General features: G+C 38.2%; 3 long non-coding RNA genes across 3 annotated transcripts; all 3 read right to left on the reverse strand.

Annotated features, from left to right (window-relative positions):
- Positions 1 to 758: 758 nt before the first annotated feature.
- On the reverse strand, positions 759 to 2,099 carry LOC109195869 (uncharacterized). Its single transcript, XR_002057344.2, has 4 exons — positions 2,054 to 2,099; positions 1,733 to 1,869; positions 1,424 to 1,646; positions 759 to 1,339 (listed from the first exon to the last, which is right to left on the reverse strand). It is a non-coding gene; the product is annotated as an uncharacterized LOC109195869 (long non-coding RNA).
- Positions 2,100 to 2,128: 29 nt separating this feature from the next.
- Positions 2,129 to 3,718, reverse strand: LOC109195868 (uncharacterized). Its single transcript, XR_002057342.2, has 3 exons — positions 3,683 to 3,718; positions 3,392 to 3,490; positions 2,129 to 2,407 (listed from the first exon to the last, which is right to left on the reverse strand). It is a non-coding gene; the product is annotated as an uncharacterized LOC109195868 (long non-coding RNA).
- A 7,280-nt stretch (positions 3,719 to 10,998) lies between these two features.
- On the reverse strand, positions 10,999 to 15,738 carry LOC106097605 (uncharacterized). The gene is made up of 4 exons (XR_002057299.2): positions 15,600 to 15,738; positions 14,721 to 14,752; positions 13,762 to 13,788; positions 10,999 to 12,173 (listed from the first exon to the last, which is right to left on the reverse strand). It is a non-coding gene; the product is annotated as an uncharacterized LOC106097605 (long non-coding RNA).
- Positions 15,739 to 16,356: the final 618 nt, after the last annotated feature.

Below are 16,356 nucleotides of genomic sequence, written 5' to 3' on the forward strand. Positions count from 1 at the left end.
TAGGCTATTAACTGCAAAAATATATACATATATAAACAGCAAGTGAGAGACAAAAATATATCCTCTCATTTGCTGGAGTTTTGTGCACATACCATTTGGCAAGGATAAACAGCATATTCCAATGCCACATTAAAATTTTCAAAAGCTTCTTTTTTTCAATTAGTTTACTGCTTCCTGATTTGATGATAAATATGGTACCAAACTACAAAATACTGTCAAAATGAAGTCGACATTGGGATATATTTCAGGTGTCGAGTCACACAGCTGACCAATCGATGCACATATTTAAAGAAACAGGGATCAAATAAAGAACATTGTTGTAGAATAAATTACAGTGAAAAATAATCACTGCCCTGCGTTAGAGAGTGACTTATGATGAGGTATTAATTGGGTTAACTTTACCTCTAACAGCTTTTTACATAGTGCTGTGACCAGGATGAAATCCATCATAAAGTAACTGTAAACAGTAGAACCATTAGCATGAATGTTATGGTTCTACTCTGATCAAAACTCAAGTCAGCTGTGTGACCTGATATAAAATGATAAAGAGGAACACATATAAGTGGATGTGACCTTTATGAACTTTTCAAAATGACTTTATATGTCTGACCCATTATCTATATATATTAGAGCAGATGTGGAAAACCACTGTTAGACCTACTCTATACTAATGTAGTTACTGACACCCCATACTAAGGCAGGATTCATACAAACACACATTATCTTTTCTCTTAAACACTTTTTCACATTTTGAGATTGTGTAATTTCTATAAAGAATACGTGTAATGGTTCAATAGATATAGTTATTTAAATGTCCATAATAATCACATGATCATTTTTGTACATCCTACAATTCAAGATTTAGAGCTGTGTGTCTGTATGAATTCAGCTTGCTATACTTATAGACTTAGATATATTAATCCACTATTTACCAAAACAAGTTATATGGTTTGGGTAAATAGATTGGATTTGTTCTACAAAATAACAAAAAAAAAAACAAAAACCACCCACAAAAAACAGTATATCTGCACATTAATCCAGAGTTCAGTTTCATATGTCTGATATTGTTTGTTAAATCTGGTGACACAAACACAGTCAAAAATTCATTGTGGTCCTTTTTTGGACCAGTTTAGTATTTGCTGTCACAGAGGAATGTTAACCATAAATCCAAAAGACAAAACTGAAAAAATATGTTAATTACAAACATGTTTTTGCTTCGTAAAAGTATTGAAATTACATGGAAACTGTCACCTTACACCCTCATTGTAAATAGCATCACAAACAGATGTTTTCCACACAGTTAACAAAGCTCCACCACATCCGATCACTGCATATAAATCTAAAAGAAAACAAAAACAAATAAAATGTAATTAACACAAGGGAAGACTTTTGATTTAATAACTAAGCTTAAAATAAGTGTTACCTTTGAATATTTGTGGGAAAAATCTGATGCTACCCCAAGAATACAAAGCCACACTGGAAACGATGACAGGCTTGCAGCCCTCTGTCTTCCTGGAGTGAGGTGCCTGATCAGTAGCAGTGAGTTGACAGAAGTCGGTGTCTGTAAGAGCGGTCAAACACTGATACTGTGTCCATTTGCGTAGAGTCTAAGAAGCTGGAATGCAGGCACACAGGACGAGCTTGTTCTAAAAAATACAGAAAAGGGAACATTTTATTTGTGTAAAGGCCTAAAAACTACAAATAAGTTATAAAATGAACAATGTTGAAATACCTTATAGGTGCTGCAGGCCACATAACCAGAATCCAGAGCAATCTCCCACTCACATGATGGTGAGGAAAGACAGGAGCTCTGTGATGAGGTTTGAATGTTTCAGTTGGGACACTGAAGAACTCAGAAGACAGCAGTACCTGCACAAAGAGACAGAGTAGAAAAGGCATAGATTTGTAATCCATAATGTCAATTAAAACTCAAAAAGTGTCAACAAGTATAATAATTTCAGTATGGAATTATTTATGCAATAAATAGGATTAAAATTAATTAATTGAATTAAAAGCACTGACATTTTTTTTTATCAAAGATAAAGAATCATACCTCTCTCTGCTCTGAGGATCACTGAGCATCTCTGACAGGAAATACAGTTTCCTCAGTATGAGTCATCATTGAGGGTCTCAGAGGTGTGTAGTGTGGCAGCATGATGATGTTCTCCAGATCAGGCAGGAGGTCAGGTGATGGGTGTGTCATCTTCTCCATTGAAGACACACTGGTATGGCAGTTCATAACACAGCAGTCTCTGTGTGGCATGTAGTTATCTGTGCAGTCCAGCACTGATGGATCAGGTTTGGCTCAGCAGTTCATGAAGATGGTGTTAAGATGTTGTTGTTTCAGCTGAGGATGGTGAAATTCGAAGGTTTTCCCACAAAGGAAACAGGACTGTGTGTGCCCTGTCTGAAAAAATATATCTACAAAACATACAGTGCTTGTAACACCACCCACCCTCCCCACCCACCCAGCTCAGCCCCCAAGTGTCTATGTAATGCTGGTATGGGGTGTCAGTTACTAAATCTAATTAGTGCATCAGAAAGCGGGGGCTACACCTAAAGCCCCCGCTTTCTGATGTCTTTTTGCAGCTGCTCAGAAAATTCTGACTTGGCCTTTATCCACCCAAACCCAAACCCACCCGGATAAAGGCCAAGTCAGAAAATGGATGCAGAAACTTTCCATTTACTTCTAAATCAGTTTTTATACAAATTCTGTAAACTGTAAAAATGTTGTTCTCTACATAATGTATCATTATAGACATCTCTGGTAGCCTAACGTTAGAGTAAAACGTTTGACATTTTTTACCTGTAAAACATGATAAGACTCATTCATTCCCAAAACGTTTGATTCTACAAAATCTACTATAATCAAGAAAATCTAATTGCCTGTATTTATTTATGTGACCAATAATAAATACCTGCATTTATCTGGGATTTATTTATTTACTATTTCATATTTCAAAGCCCTTGAAGGGGAAGCTCTCGTTTGTTGAGATACATATGTCAGAGTAAAAAAAGTATCAAAAAAGGAGATGACAATTAACATCAATGAAAAAATGCATTTTAAAATAGTAGATTTAGTCATTTAAAACATGAGAATAAAAAATAAATGATGTCCGTTTGATACTTGTTGCAGCATATTTCAGATTTGAGGTGCATGATAACAGAAGGCAGATCTCCCTGCTCTGCATGAAGTACAGCCATGATTTGATAAAATGATTAATAACATTGCAATGAGAAAGGTTTGATAAATTGAAGGATGGTTTTCTTATAGACAGAGCAGGGAAGCGAATTTTTGGGAAGCCTTCTATTATCAACAGAAAATCTTTTTCATGCTCTACAATCAGTAAACTCTGTAACAAACATGATCTGTAATTGTTTCAAAACTCACCAGACGACTTCATGATTGGCTGGAGGACAGGACACAAAACACAGGGTTGTGGTAACTGTAATATGTCCTCAGGACACCTGAATGTAGACTGCGCTGTGGCTGAGAAACAAAAATGAGGTCAAGCAGGGTGTTCTTGTCTGTAGTGGCAGAAGTGATCAGCTGTGAATACCCTCTCGACTGAAACTGCTCCAGAATCTGTTTTCTTCCACTCTGTAACTGGTTCTCATTAAAATCTCCACACACAATGATTGGGTGACAGTCCATTATTTCAAGTGAATCTAAAAGACTTACCAGGTTTTGCATGAATGGTGTCAAACTGTAGTCTGGAGGTCTGTACACAACAGCAATGAGCGCAGGGAATGGAGCCTGAACCTTCAACACTAAGAACTCAAGATCAGTGACATTATGCAGATACTGTTTTACCTGAACCTGAAAATGATTCCTCAAATACACAACAACTCCACCACCACTTCTGCTGGCCATGTGAGGAAAGTTTGTGTAGGACACATGTCTGTTGCGTTTGAACATGGTGTAGCCGTCCAAATGAAGACTGTCTGCAACAAAGGAGCCTTGGAGGTGAGACTCTGTGAGACACAAAACATCTGCTAAACACATTTCATGATGACTCTTGATGTCACTGATGTGAGATGGCAAACCCTCCGTATTGTGATGGATCAGTGTAAGAGTGTCAGGTCTGCTGGCTGTTTCTCTGACCTGAAGAAGAGGCATCATTTCCTCAACGCTGGCTTGTCTCATGGTTTGGAGCGCTGCAGTTACCTCGGGATTGGTGTAAATCTTTTTCTCATCCAAGTCCTGTAAATACAGTCCACTGAGAGACGTCACCCTGCTGAGAGCAACATAAGCCATACCTGGTTCAAAAATGTTCTTCATTGAAACTACAGCTGTCTGTGTTGTAAGACCCTGGGTTTTGTGGATTGTGCAGGCAAATGCGAGTTTTACAGGAAACTGTCTGCGTACCGCTCCTTTAAACTTCAGACTCTCCTCTGCTCTCTCAATGTAAACCAGATCATCAGATGCTGCATTAGCACTGCGGTTGCTTCTTACAGACTGCCGGTTGTCCATTCTGAGCCCCAGTTTAATTATTTGTCCATCATTTTCAGATCTCACCACCTTTACCAGTATACCAAAAGCACCATTGACCAAACCGTTTAGTGTGTCCAGGTTTCTGGTCAGCATGACTCGAGCTCCTTCAGCAACATTCAGGGTGTCGGGTAAATCATTTCGCCCACCTGTAAATGGTTTGTCTCTTCGTGCCATTCTGCCTGTACATTTATCCTTCTGGAAATCGTCTGCATTGATGATTATAATGTTTGAATGAAGCTTCTTGAGCGTATCTGTGTTGTGGGATTCAACATTCTTGTTGGTGGCATAGATGTGTAAGACCTCAGTTGGACATTCTTCTGGTACAGTCACAGCCTGTGACAACAAATCTCTGTCGCACTGAGAAAGCTCATCTGTCTTTTCTTTGACTCTAATCCTGTTCAGCATCTCTGCAAAGGCCACATCATCTTTCTGACGCATGATCTCGGTTAGAGTGATCATCTGAAAATATTCCTGCCATAGGTCAATCTGTTCTGGATCATAAACACAGAGAGGCTTAGACTGTCGCACTGGTGGCAGCTGGTAAAAATCTCCAACAGCTAAAACTGACATTCCACCAAAAGGTCTCTGAGTGCCTTTGATTTGTTTCAGTCTTGCATCCACATAGGCAAAAAGGGGTTTTGAAACCATTGAAATCTCATCAATAACAATAATTTCAGCATTTATAAGCTCAGATCTGACTTCATCCAGTTGGTTACCAAGTCCTTGAATGGGTGGATTCAGACTCCTGGGTAGTTTCAGTAGAGAATGTAACGTAGAACCATTGATAGAAAAAGCTGCTGTCCCAGTAAATGACGTCAGTAAAACAGTTGGATTTGATATGTCAGCTTCTTCTGCATTAGCAGGCAGTCTGCTCAGGATCTTTGATGCTTCAGAGTGAATACATTTAATCAGATGTGACTTTCCAGTTCCTGCACCACCGTTGATATAGAAGAAAAACGGATCTGGGTTCAAACCACAAACTCGCTGAATACACCAGTCTCTTATAGCATAGAACACACAGGCCTGCTTCTGGTTCAGATTCTGATACATTACACGTACCACAGCTGGATCGACTGCAGGTTGTTCTCTGATGGCTCTGATCTCTGTTACAGCATCAGACTGACGACTGTAGTCGGGAACATTCTCCTGTTCGTTCTCATCATCAGAATGTCTCTCAGGAAGATTCTCATCACATTGCAGCCTCACAACTTCAGATTCAGGAGCCAGATTACACCATTCATCAATCACAACATCCCTATTTTGTTCAAACTCTTCCAGTGCACTCTCAATATCCTCAGAGTTCTTCTCATACTTGTCTTTATTTCTCTTCACAACCCTTTTCACAGACTCACTGTGGTCTGAACATGAAAGTCGTACAAAACCTGAGTTGTAGAAGGACTGATAGGTTTGGAACCCTTGTGGTTTCAGTTCCTGCTCTGATCTGTGTGGAAGGTAAAGTCTCAACAGTCGTCCATAATATTGCTCAGGATCTTTTTCCTGTGAACAGTGGTAATATCTGATTATAGCTGGTTTATCATTCTTTCGCCTTAGTACAAATCCAAGCTGGTTTAGAAGAGGAAGCACATCTTTTCCTTCATTTGGACCACTCACCAACCTGCACAGGGCAGCAAAATCAGCCAGGGACATTTCCTCATATTCTGGTGTCTCAGGTCTGCATTTGTATTTATCACTCAAACTTGTCATCCAAATATTACAACTGTCGTGTGTTGTGGTTTCCAGGTAGCTCATCGGGCGACTCATTTTTACTGGGTTATCATCTGTTGGTACAAATACAACACTGCGGGAACATTTTTTCATTTTTAGGCCACAGACTCGAGTCACACACTCCTGTGCGCTGATTTCTCTCTTTTTTGAATAAGCCTGCATCACAGCTCTCATTTCATCACATTCATTGACCGTGTTCTTATCAGAGTTATCAATAACTGTCTTCAGGTATTCAGAGAGGCCAGATTCTTTCTTCGTTATATATTTACAGAGGTATTCTATACATGAATAGGCATTCAAAATTAACGAGACATCTAAATTAGAGTTCCAGGCTTCAAGCAGGTCTGGGTTGTAATTGTTGATCCAACAGTCCTTTGGGTCACGTTTCAGAATCAGCGCCGTTTTCTTGTTTATATCTTGGAGGCATTGTTCATACTCATTCATTGTCAAGTTACATCGTGACAGAATCTGCTCTATGGTGAGGGAAGCAGCTTCAGGTTCCTTCAGCAGGTTCATCAAAGGTCTGAGTTTGGCTTTTGCAGCTTCAGTGTCTGAATCCTCATCCTGTCTCACAATCATTGTTTTTGTGGATGGTGGTTTTGGAAACCCAAATCTACAACCAGAGTTCACACTCTTAAAGCATGTCTTTGTGTGGTTTTTGCTGTGCTTTTGTAGTTCAGCGACTTTTTTGTGCAGTTCAGGCTGTTTTTCTGGATCAGGAAGTTGAGCTGAGATGTATCTGTCCACAAAGTCACAGACAGTTTGGTCATCATCCACATCTACTTCTACCTTTTCTCGAATCCACAGCAACATGTGTATATGCGGACTACCTCTGTGCTGGAACTCAACTCTGTAAAAGTAATCAATGATTTCACCAAGGGGCTGTGCAGGAGAAAAAAGCAAATCTCTGAACAAAGCCTCAACACGTTTATCAAACATTCGCATCGTGGTTACTGGATTTGATCTTAGAATTTCACACTTTTCTGACCAGTCCAGGGCTTCAAAATCAACCTCTTCACCTTGCTGTCTCTTTATTGCTTGAATCACTTCAGGCCATCTCATCTCAGCAGCAGAGAAAGTGACAAAGAACTGAGGTGTTCCTATTTGACGAACCATACTGAATAGATCTTTGGTGGTTTTCTGCCAGTAAGCTGGAGTTCCTCTGAGTGGCTGCATAAATCTGATTGCATCTTTATTTCTTACCAGCTTCTCTACTTCTGTCTTACTTTGTAACATTCCTGATGTTATTTTGCGTCCATCTTTGGTCATAGTTTTACCTTTCCTTAGCTGTATTGTCATGCTGGAATTAGCCAGGTGTATCTCAGTGACAAACTGTGAGAAAAACAGGTAATTTGTGTCTTTAGCAAATCTTGCATCAATGTTGAAAAGCCTTGACTTGAAGTAAGCACTTGGTGTGAGTTTAAGACGTCTCTTTTCATCCAGTGTATTTTGCCCGGTAGGAAACTGCACAGGAAATGCCATGGCTTCCAAATGAGGAGTTCTGAAGAAGCTAACAGGATTGTTTCTTTCTGCAGGAGCCACACAATATGTGTTATCAGTGAAACAGAGAATCTCTTCTGAAATGTCTACAGGCTGCAGGCAACTTTCTAGAGCAAAACCTCCATTGTTCAAATCACTTTCTGGTTCCTCTGGATTATGTTCCTCTGGTTGTTCATCACAGGATGCCATATCAATATCTTGTTCACTTTCAGACTCGGTTTCACTCAAAAGGGCATCTTTTTCATAGTTGTCAATTTCCATTAGATCTGCTTCATCATAATCATCACTTCCCATGCTGGCTTCATCACTGCTGTCATGATCAGGTAACGTTGGATCACAAAGCAATGCATCGTCTCTGATAATAATATCTGTGTACTGTGGATGAATCTGTTTCAGTTTACGCAGAGCTTGAATGAGTTTAGACCAGGTGACAGTCTGGAACAGCTGATGGCCTTTGTAGCACAGTCGTCTTTTCAGCTTGATCCTCATTATCTGTGATTGGCTTCTGAGCCGAGGTAAAGAGTCAACTGTTTGTTGGACCTCAGATGGTACACACACCACATTACCACGTATGAGTCTTTGTCTACCTTTTGGAAGTGGAATAATCTTTGCAAATGGGATGCATTTGGCAATCAGATGTCTCTCCAGAATGTTGAGATCACACAGTTCAGCTGGAATATCCTGCAGATCTAAACCATTGACAGCAGCAAGCCTTGGCATGCGTCCACTTTTGAGGGAACTGTGACACGTGTGACAGATATACTCCTTTTTTCTCTCAACAGGAAAACTGCACTGATCATTACATGCTTCATCACACACATGAAAAAATTTACCAGTTAGACACTGCTGAGCTACAGTTTGGTGTTTTGAGTAATTTTCTCTTTTGCAGATTTTTACCTGATTAGGAAAAGAAGCTTTTAGACAAACAGTACAAACATAAGATGGTGCTGACTTAATGTTTGATCTGAAACAAGATATGGCCTCATTCATTAAAGTATTATCTGGATGAGACTGTAAACTTTCAGCTGGTCGTTGCATCTGACGATATTTTCGTTTTATGTTCATTGCACATCTGATATTATGCATCTGTCTAAAAGAAAAACTGTTCCAATATTTTACTCTCATTCGTTTTCTCATATTGTCCTTGTGATGCTGCTGAAATATTCTCTCTTCGCCATAATGTCTAGTGATGTAGGATTGTTTTTTCTGTCTAAATTCTTCACTTTCTTTATATAGGTTATATACATATGACCTCATGTAAGCTTTATGTTTCTCTCTGAATTCAGCACAAGTTCTGTATATTCTTCTTATACGCTCTTTCTGCTTCTCTCTCAATAGAGGAGATTCTCTATATATTCTTCTCATTCGTTCCTTCTGCTTATCTCTGAATACTGGAGATTTTCTATATGCTCTTCTTATACGTTCTTTCTGCTTTTCTCTGAACATTGGCTTGTCTTTGTACATCCTTATGACACGTTCTTTTTTCTCTCTCTAATTTTAGCACTTTCTCTATATATTATTCTCATTCGTTCCTTCTGTTTTTCCTTGAATCCATCTCTATAGGTCCTTCTCATTTGCTCTTTTCGTTTTTCCTTATAATCATCTCTTTCTCTATACAGCTTTCTCATTTGCTCCTTCTTTTTTTCCTTAAAATCATTCCTTTCTCTATAAATCTTTCTCAAATGTTCTCTCTGTTTCTCTCTATACGTATCATTTAGTTTATATAGGTTTTTTTTGTACACTCTCTTTTTCTGTCTGTGATCGGGATCATTAGACTTTCTACTGGAATTTATTTTCCTTGCCTTAAAGATTTCATCAAAAGTGTACATCTGCCTTTCTTTCTTTTTCTGATTTTCCTTTCTTTGTGGTACTTTTTGTTGTGCCAATAATCTTCTCCTCAGTTTTCTTCTTTCCTGTTTATTACATTTTAGAAGTTTATGTAAGAGTTCCTCTGTTGTCTTGGTTGAACAGGAGGCACTGAATTGAATTGAATTATTCTGAGGTACAGAATCTGATGTCACCTGAGTTTCACTCTCAGAAGATGCAGAGGTTTGATGTAGCAGAGATGCAGCAGCTGCCTCATTTAAATCCGTGCAGAATGATGTAAATTCAGTGGTTAAAGTTTCCATCACAGCTTTCCTTGTCTGCTCAGTGGATGTTTGGGAGTTTAATTCCTGAACAGGTTCATATAAAGCTGTTGTTAGAACATTTGTAGCAGTTTGCCTGTATTCGGTGGTTTGATTAGCGTATCTTTGGTCAGCAATGTTTTCACTCTGAAACTCGACAGGCTGTAGCTCATAAGTGCAGGATGGTGCGGTGCTAAGCATTCGGTACAAGCATTTGATCCTGTCAATCATGTCGTTAAGACGTGCAAATTTTAACATAACTGCAGTTCCACCACTTACAGCTAGCGCCAATGGCATTCCTGTAGACTTACGTGGGTGAGGGTCAAAGTATGCGTATTCACCTGAAGTCAGCCTGCAAACTGCAATGACGTTTCCTCCCATGACTAGCAAAGCATAGCGAACATCTGAAGCCAAACACTGTAGTCCCTGTTCAAGGCTCGGAAGATGATCTGTACCATCAAATGTGCCGTAACGACCACACTGAGACATATCCACTTGATACTCGTGTCTGCGGCTGGTGACCACTGTGGGAAGCTCATCGCAGGCTAGAAACACACTGTTCACAAACCTCTTTCTGGCATCTGAATGCATGGCATGGCCTTTGTCCAACACACGGTTAAGATCTGCTCTCGTAATGAATTCATCCTCGTGTAAGAATGACAGGAAAACCAAACTGTTAGCCATGCATTGCTGATTCCGGTACTTTCCATACTTAACAGAAGCCTGGCTTCGGGATGCACAGATGCTACTCACTCGTGGACGAGTTTCATTGTTTGTAACCTGTACATGAGACGGTCCTGGAGCTTCTCCATCATGCTGCGTTTGCACAGTTAGCTGGGGTTCAGTCTGGATTACCTGCTGTACTTTAGCATTTGGCACACATGCTGAGCGAACACCTCTCTTTACCACATCTGCATAAGACACTGCGGCTGTCTGAGCACTGCTCTGCACTTCTGGACTGGGAATACTTGTAACAGACACCTTTACCTGCTCACCGCTCTGAGAAACATTTACCTGTTCTTTCTGCTTTTGCCATCTAAGCTTCTGGGACTGCGACCTTTGACCTTTTCTCGGCATTTTATTGAAGTACAAACTGAAGCTTATATACAAAGATATAAACAGAGCTCAACCTGGAAACAGTGAAGAATTACTCAAGTTAGTATTAAATCTGAAAAAATGTAAATATAATATAAAATGTTCCAATGTTTTTATAAATATGTAAATAGATGTAAAAGGTTGACTTTAATCCAAACTCAATATAAAAGATATTCAGTTCTTTGAAAACACTTTGCTCAGTTTTATTGTAGCTTTTTCCAAAACACAATATTTTTACTTCTGATACTTTAACCACACTTGTTAATGACTAGATCTTAGCTTCTGTAAAGGGATGTATAGAATAAATCACAATAATCAACAGGCTATAATAAAACTCTTAGTTTTTAAGTAGACTTTGTGTAAATCTTTCAGATATCTAAAATGTAAAGCAAATATAAACAGCTGTGGTGATGTGGTGATCAGATGACAGGCAATGAGGATTCTTCAGCTGGATGTTCTGCAGCAGTCAGGAAACAGGAAGTCTGGGTCCTCAGGGCAGCTTCTCGATGACAATTGTGTCTGAACACTTACACTGAGTAACAGAAATGGGTTTGTCCCTAAATAAGAATAGTATAACCCTACTATAGTCAAATGTTACTGACAATGAAACGGACTAGCAAAATGTATCTGAAGTTATGCAATTTAATATTTTTGTGAATACAACAGTCTGAATGTGTCGTATAAAATAACAAGTTTATCTTATTACAAAAAACCTTAAAGAAGGTGTAAATTTTATATAATGTATCAAAGTAATTGCACCTCTAAGCCAAACTATCAGTGTTTATTCCAAAGTATTCCAAGTAAAAATTAAAATTACAAGTCTACAGCTGTGTAAATAGTTTCTACTGTACTGTAATTCTACTATTGTAATTTCAACTTTCTACTTGTAATTTCCAGCAAAAAGACTGGATGTGAGAGAGTTTAACGAAAGGAAAGAAGGAGCAGTGAGAGCAGAGATCTCTCAGAATTCTGTAACAGATAGATGAAGTACTGGTAACTTCAATTTCCCAAAATTGGGGCCATGTCAAAACTTGATTATTCCAGTCAAAACTTGATTCCAGTCAAAATTTGATTCCAGTTAAAAACGTGATTTTTGATAACTTAGATAGAGCTTGTGGGATAGAGTGAAGCAAGATAGAACGTCTTGTCAAAATAGATAGAGTGGGTAGAGTGATAGGACAGACTGAATGGCTTGTTAATGATAGAGGGAGAGAGCTTCTGCAGCAGGTCACCTGTAAGACACAAAGAGACAGGAATTAGGCATATTTCCAATAAGCGTGGCTTTACCATATTCTTCAGACTATAAGGCCAACTTAAAATCCTGTCATTTTCTCAAAAATCAACAGTGTGCGTTATGAATTGATTCTGGTTGTGCTTACTCTAACTGGATTTATGTGGTACATGGCACTCTCAATTCTGTCAAATATTTAGTAAGACTTTGGTAAGCTGCACCGCTTGATGTATTTTCGGACCATTATGGCTACAATTAATCAGGAGTCTTGTGGAGTAATTCGTACTGTGCTTCAACATAATATTATGGTGTGTGCATAAGGACCTGGCACGTGTTAAGAGAAATGCTTACGAAGCAGGTTTCAAACTGATAAGCTCATGAAGAATTTGATGGATTTGTGGAAGAGGAATAAACTGAAAAAGTGAATGTGTCGTTCTGTATTTTATGTGTTACAACTGAACAATGTTGCAGATTATTGTGAATGAGTTGAATACAGCTTGACTTATCTGGCTGTTTTGATTGGCTTAATGTACCTTATGTTTAAAAAACAGACCCGTTCATTGCCCTTATGCCTTATAATCTGAAAAATACAGTGCATATTGGACTGAACGACAATGTTAAACAAATGGTGGTGGAACTGATATAATGACATTTTTGCATTCTGTTAACACAATAAAAACAAACAGTGTATTGACTGAAACCAAGATGTGCTGCAACAGTTCCTGTAAATATTATATGGTCCAAACAAACCTACACACTGACATTAGAGCAGTCAGTTTCAGGCTTCCTGTTCTACATTAACTTTACATCCACTCAACTCAAATTTACTGATTAACTGGCCAAAAAGAACATATATCCTTTCTCACATTTGCCTAAAAACATCTTGATGATCACCTGATCACCAAGAGCTGTGCTGACTCACTGCACTAAACTGAGTCTCCTACAGTGAGAGACGAATTTCAGAAAAACACCAGCATTTAAGTCAAACATGATGCTGTTAATGTGATGATCCAGAGTCCCTTTACTACTTGAGGACCTGCATCATGCCGTCAGGTCCTGAGCTTCAGATTAATCATACTTGGAATTCCCAGCAGGAAACTCATGAGTTGTTCCAAAACACACAAGGAACTCTGAACGAAACAAAACTCTTGGTGCAGACTAATCAGATTCTGGACTTCAATGAAATTGAGAACTTTACATGACTTGAAAACCGTATATTAGACCTTAATGAAACAAAATCTGAAAGTAGAGTTGTCCAAAATCCCCCCAGTGATGCAAATCAGTCATTAATAGTTACTGTAAATGCTTGATGGTACTTATTGCTATTAGGGCTATTAGACTGGGTATTAGACAGCAACATGTTTTTACATTAGACCAGGTTGTTCTGGTTTGATTTTCTGTGCTTCATAAACAGAATCATCACCGTCAAACTGCTTTTTTGTATTTATCCAGGTTATCCTTGTTAGATGATTTAAAACATTTAAACATGACAAAAAAACCCCAAAAAAACCCCCCAAAAAAACATAAAATAAATCTGCAAGGAAGAAAGACTTTTCCCAGCACTGGACATCAGACGAACCTTTACTTACCAGACTTGAGACGATCAGATCAGCAGTCTAAAGAAAGGAAACAATACATCAGGTCACTGTTCAATGATTCAGACAGTTGAGCCTCTTCACACACAATCCAATTTACTGTGACATAAAATAACTAGTAAAATCCTCAATTTCTTCAAGCTTTTATGAACATTAGTTGCAGAGTCTCACATGGCTATAACGTGTAATAAAAGCATTCATACTACAGAAGTGCAAAGAATAGGCTCTAATATTTGTTGGCACAAATGCAAGATACACCAAATATTTCCAACACAGAAGCTTTGTGGCTCAAACATCAGATCACTGTTTAATGACTTAGACCGTTGTGCCTTGTGTCACACGCAATCTGATTTACTGTGACATTAAATAACTAGTACAATCATTAATTTCCCTTAAGAACTTACTGCACTATAAAGAGGACTAATATTAGCTGCAGAGTATCACATGGCTATAACGTGTAATATAAGCATTCATACTACAGAAGTGCAAAGAATAGGCTCCAATATTTGTTGGCACAAATGCAGGATATACCTGTTGGAAGGAATATTTATGTATTTTGCAATATTTCCCTTTTTGCCAACATTTCTATGTAATTTTCAAACACACTGTATTCACTAAATAATTAATAAACTAATTTTAACTTATAGCATAAATAGAGAACACACTGACTTTAATATAGCAAACACTGTGCACTCACAGCTCTAGTTCTCTTAGTTTTTTTCTCATTGCTTAAGTGCTTAAAATCAGCCATAAATGGATATTAAATTTCAGGGACATTTTCGGGGACAGTCAGAGGTCCCATGTGCGGGCTTTGCTGCTTCAGATTACAAATCCTGACCATTTGCTTTTGCCCGTCAGTAAATGGATGTCACAAAAAGCAAAACTACTGTATGTAAATTGTCAGACATGCTATACAATGACAGTGTCATATTGCTTCATCACTGTATACTTACCAGCAAAGGCAAAACCAAAGATCTGTTTCAATCTGTGTAACAAAAGATAAAGAACACAAATACAGAATGAGACAACTCAAATCAGCGTCAGTCAATACTGCATTACTTTCGGTAGTCAAAAAGATTCAGTTAACTTCTGTGTTTACTACAGCTGGAATACAAACAACAACTGTCCTCTGTTTTCTTTTTTCTACACCTTATTAAAGATAACCATATTCATTAAAGGTAATATGTGGTTTCATCCATTTGCAATAAGCCACACAAGTTTCTTAGTCATGTTAAACTCTAATAGTCTAAGGAGCTTGGAAAGAAAGTGTCTGGACTTCTTCACTGAAGAAGCTTCCCAGATGTGAAGAGGTGAAACGTCTTCTTGAAGTACAATGACCTGAATGACTGAGAACCTTCACAGTCATAATGCTCTAATACTTTGCTGCTATTAGATAACGTAGTCAATATCATAAGCAATTATTTGCTACACCTATCACTGCACACTTTATCTAATGGTGACATCACAATTTCAAAGCAAGCAACAATCATAAATGAAAGCTTGAATGATATATCTGTTTTTTATCTGGTTTTAACATTTGAGCTGGCCTACATTCAAATTCTGCTGCCTAAAAATATTATCAATTGCATACACCATCATTAAGTATAATACATGCTGTTGTTTTAAAACAAATATCTACATACTGTATTAATAATATTAATGGCCCACTGCTGCATTTTATTTATTTGAAGTTAGCCCCTTTTTGTTTTTAATTTCATTCATGTTCCATAAAGAGAGAAGTCTCACAGACCTCCAGATTTTGGTTATATTTAAAAGTAGGACTGCACAAAACAGTTCTTAAGAATTAAAAAGTCAACTCTTATTGTTCTTACATTAACTATGTGTTTTATCCTCAGTCTCCCTTCCCTTAATTAACCTGCAACACAGACACACGCGCATACAAGCACGTGACTCTTTTTCTCCTGCTGATCAGCCAGAGGCTCCTATTAAGTCGCCACACCTGGTGCTTCAGCAGTTATTGGCTGTGTCCCAATTCAGGGTATGCACGCTTGAAGTACGCACACTACGCGTACTACGTACGGTGCGTACTACAAGTACGGGAAGTGCGGAAGTGAGAGGCTTGTGAAATGGGACGGTCTAGCCTTCGTCGCGCTGTTCAGGTTGCCTAGCAACCATGATACTAACCGCGAGAAATGTTTCATACAGCTTTGTGTGACAGAAATGAAGGAGAAAGAATGTTTTGTTGTTCATTCATTTTTGTCATGACATCACTTTGATTAGTTGAGACCACAGGACTGTAAAACATGATAGTTGGGCTTCATTTCTGTACTGAACAGTCATTTAAGATTAGTTAGTAAATAACAATTAGCTAATGTTGTTCATGAGACTAAAGTCATCTCACTGTGGTAATGTTAATATAATATGGACAATATTATATGTATTGTCAGATATATATATATGTATATATATATATATATGTATATATATGAGCTTGAACTCTGGGTCAAAGATGCAAGTAGCAGTTATTTATATTTCCTATCACCTTAAATCTTCACTCAAAGACAAGTATCTCTGACAGTGTATATACAGATGTATTATATATAAGAGACAAACATTGTTCGTTTAATA

The sequence above is a fragment of the Oreochromis niloticus genome, linkage group LG19 (assembly GCF_001858045.2).
Source record: "Oreochromis niloticus isolate F11D_XX linkage group LG19, O_niloticus_UMD_NMBU, whole genome shotgun sequence".
NCBI lineage: Eukaryota > Metazoa > Chordata > Actinopteri > Cichliformes > Cichlidae > Oreochromis > Oreochromis niloticus.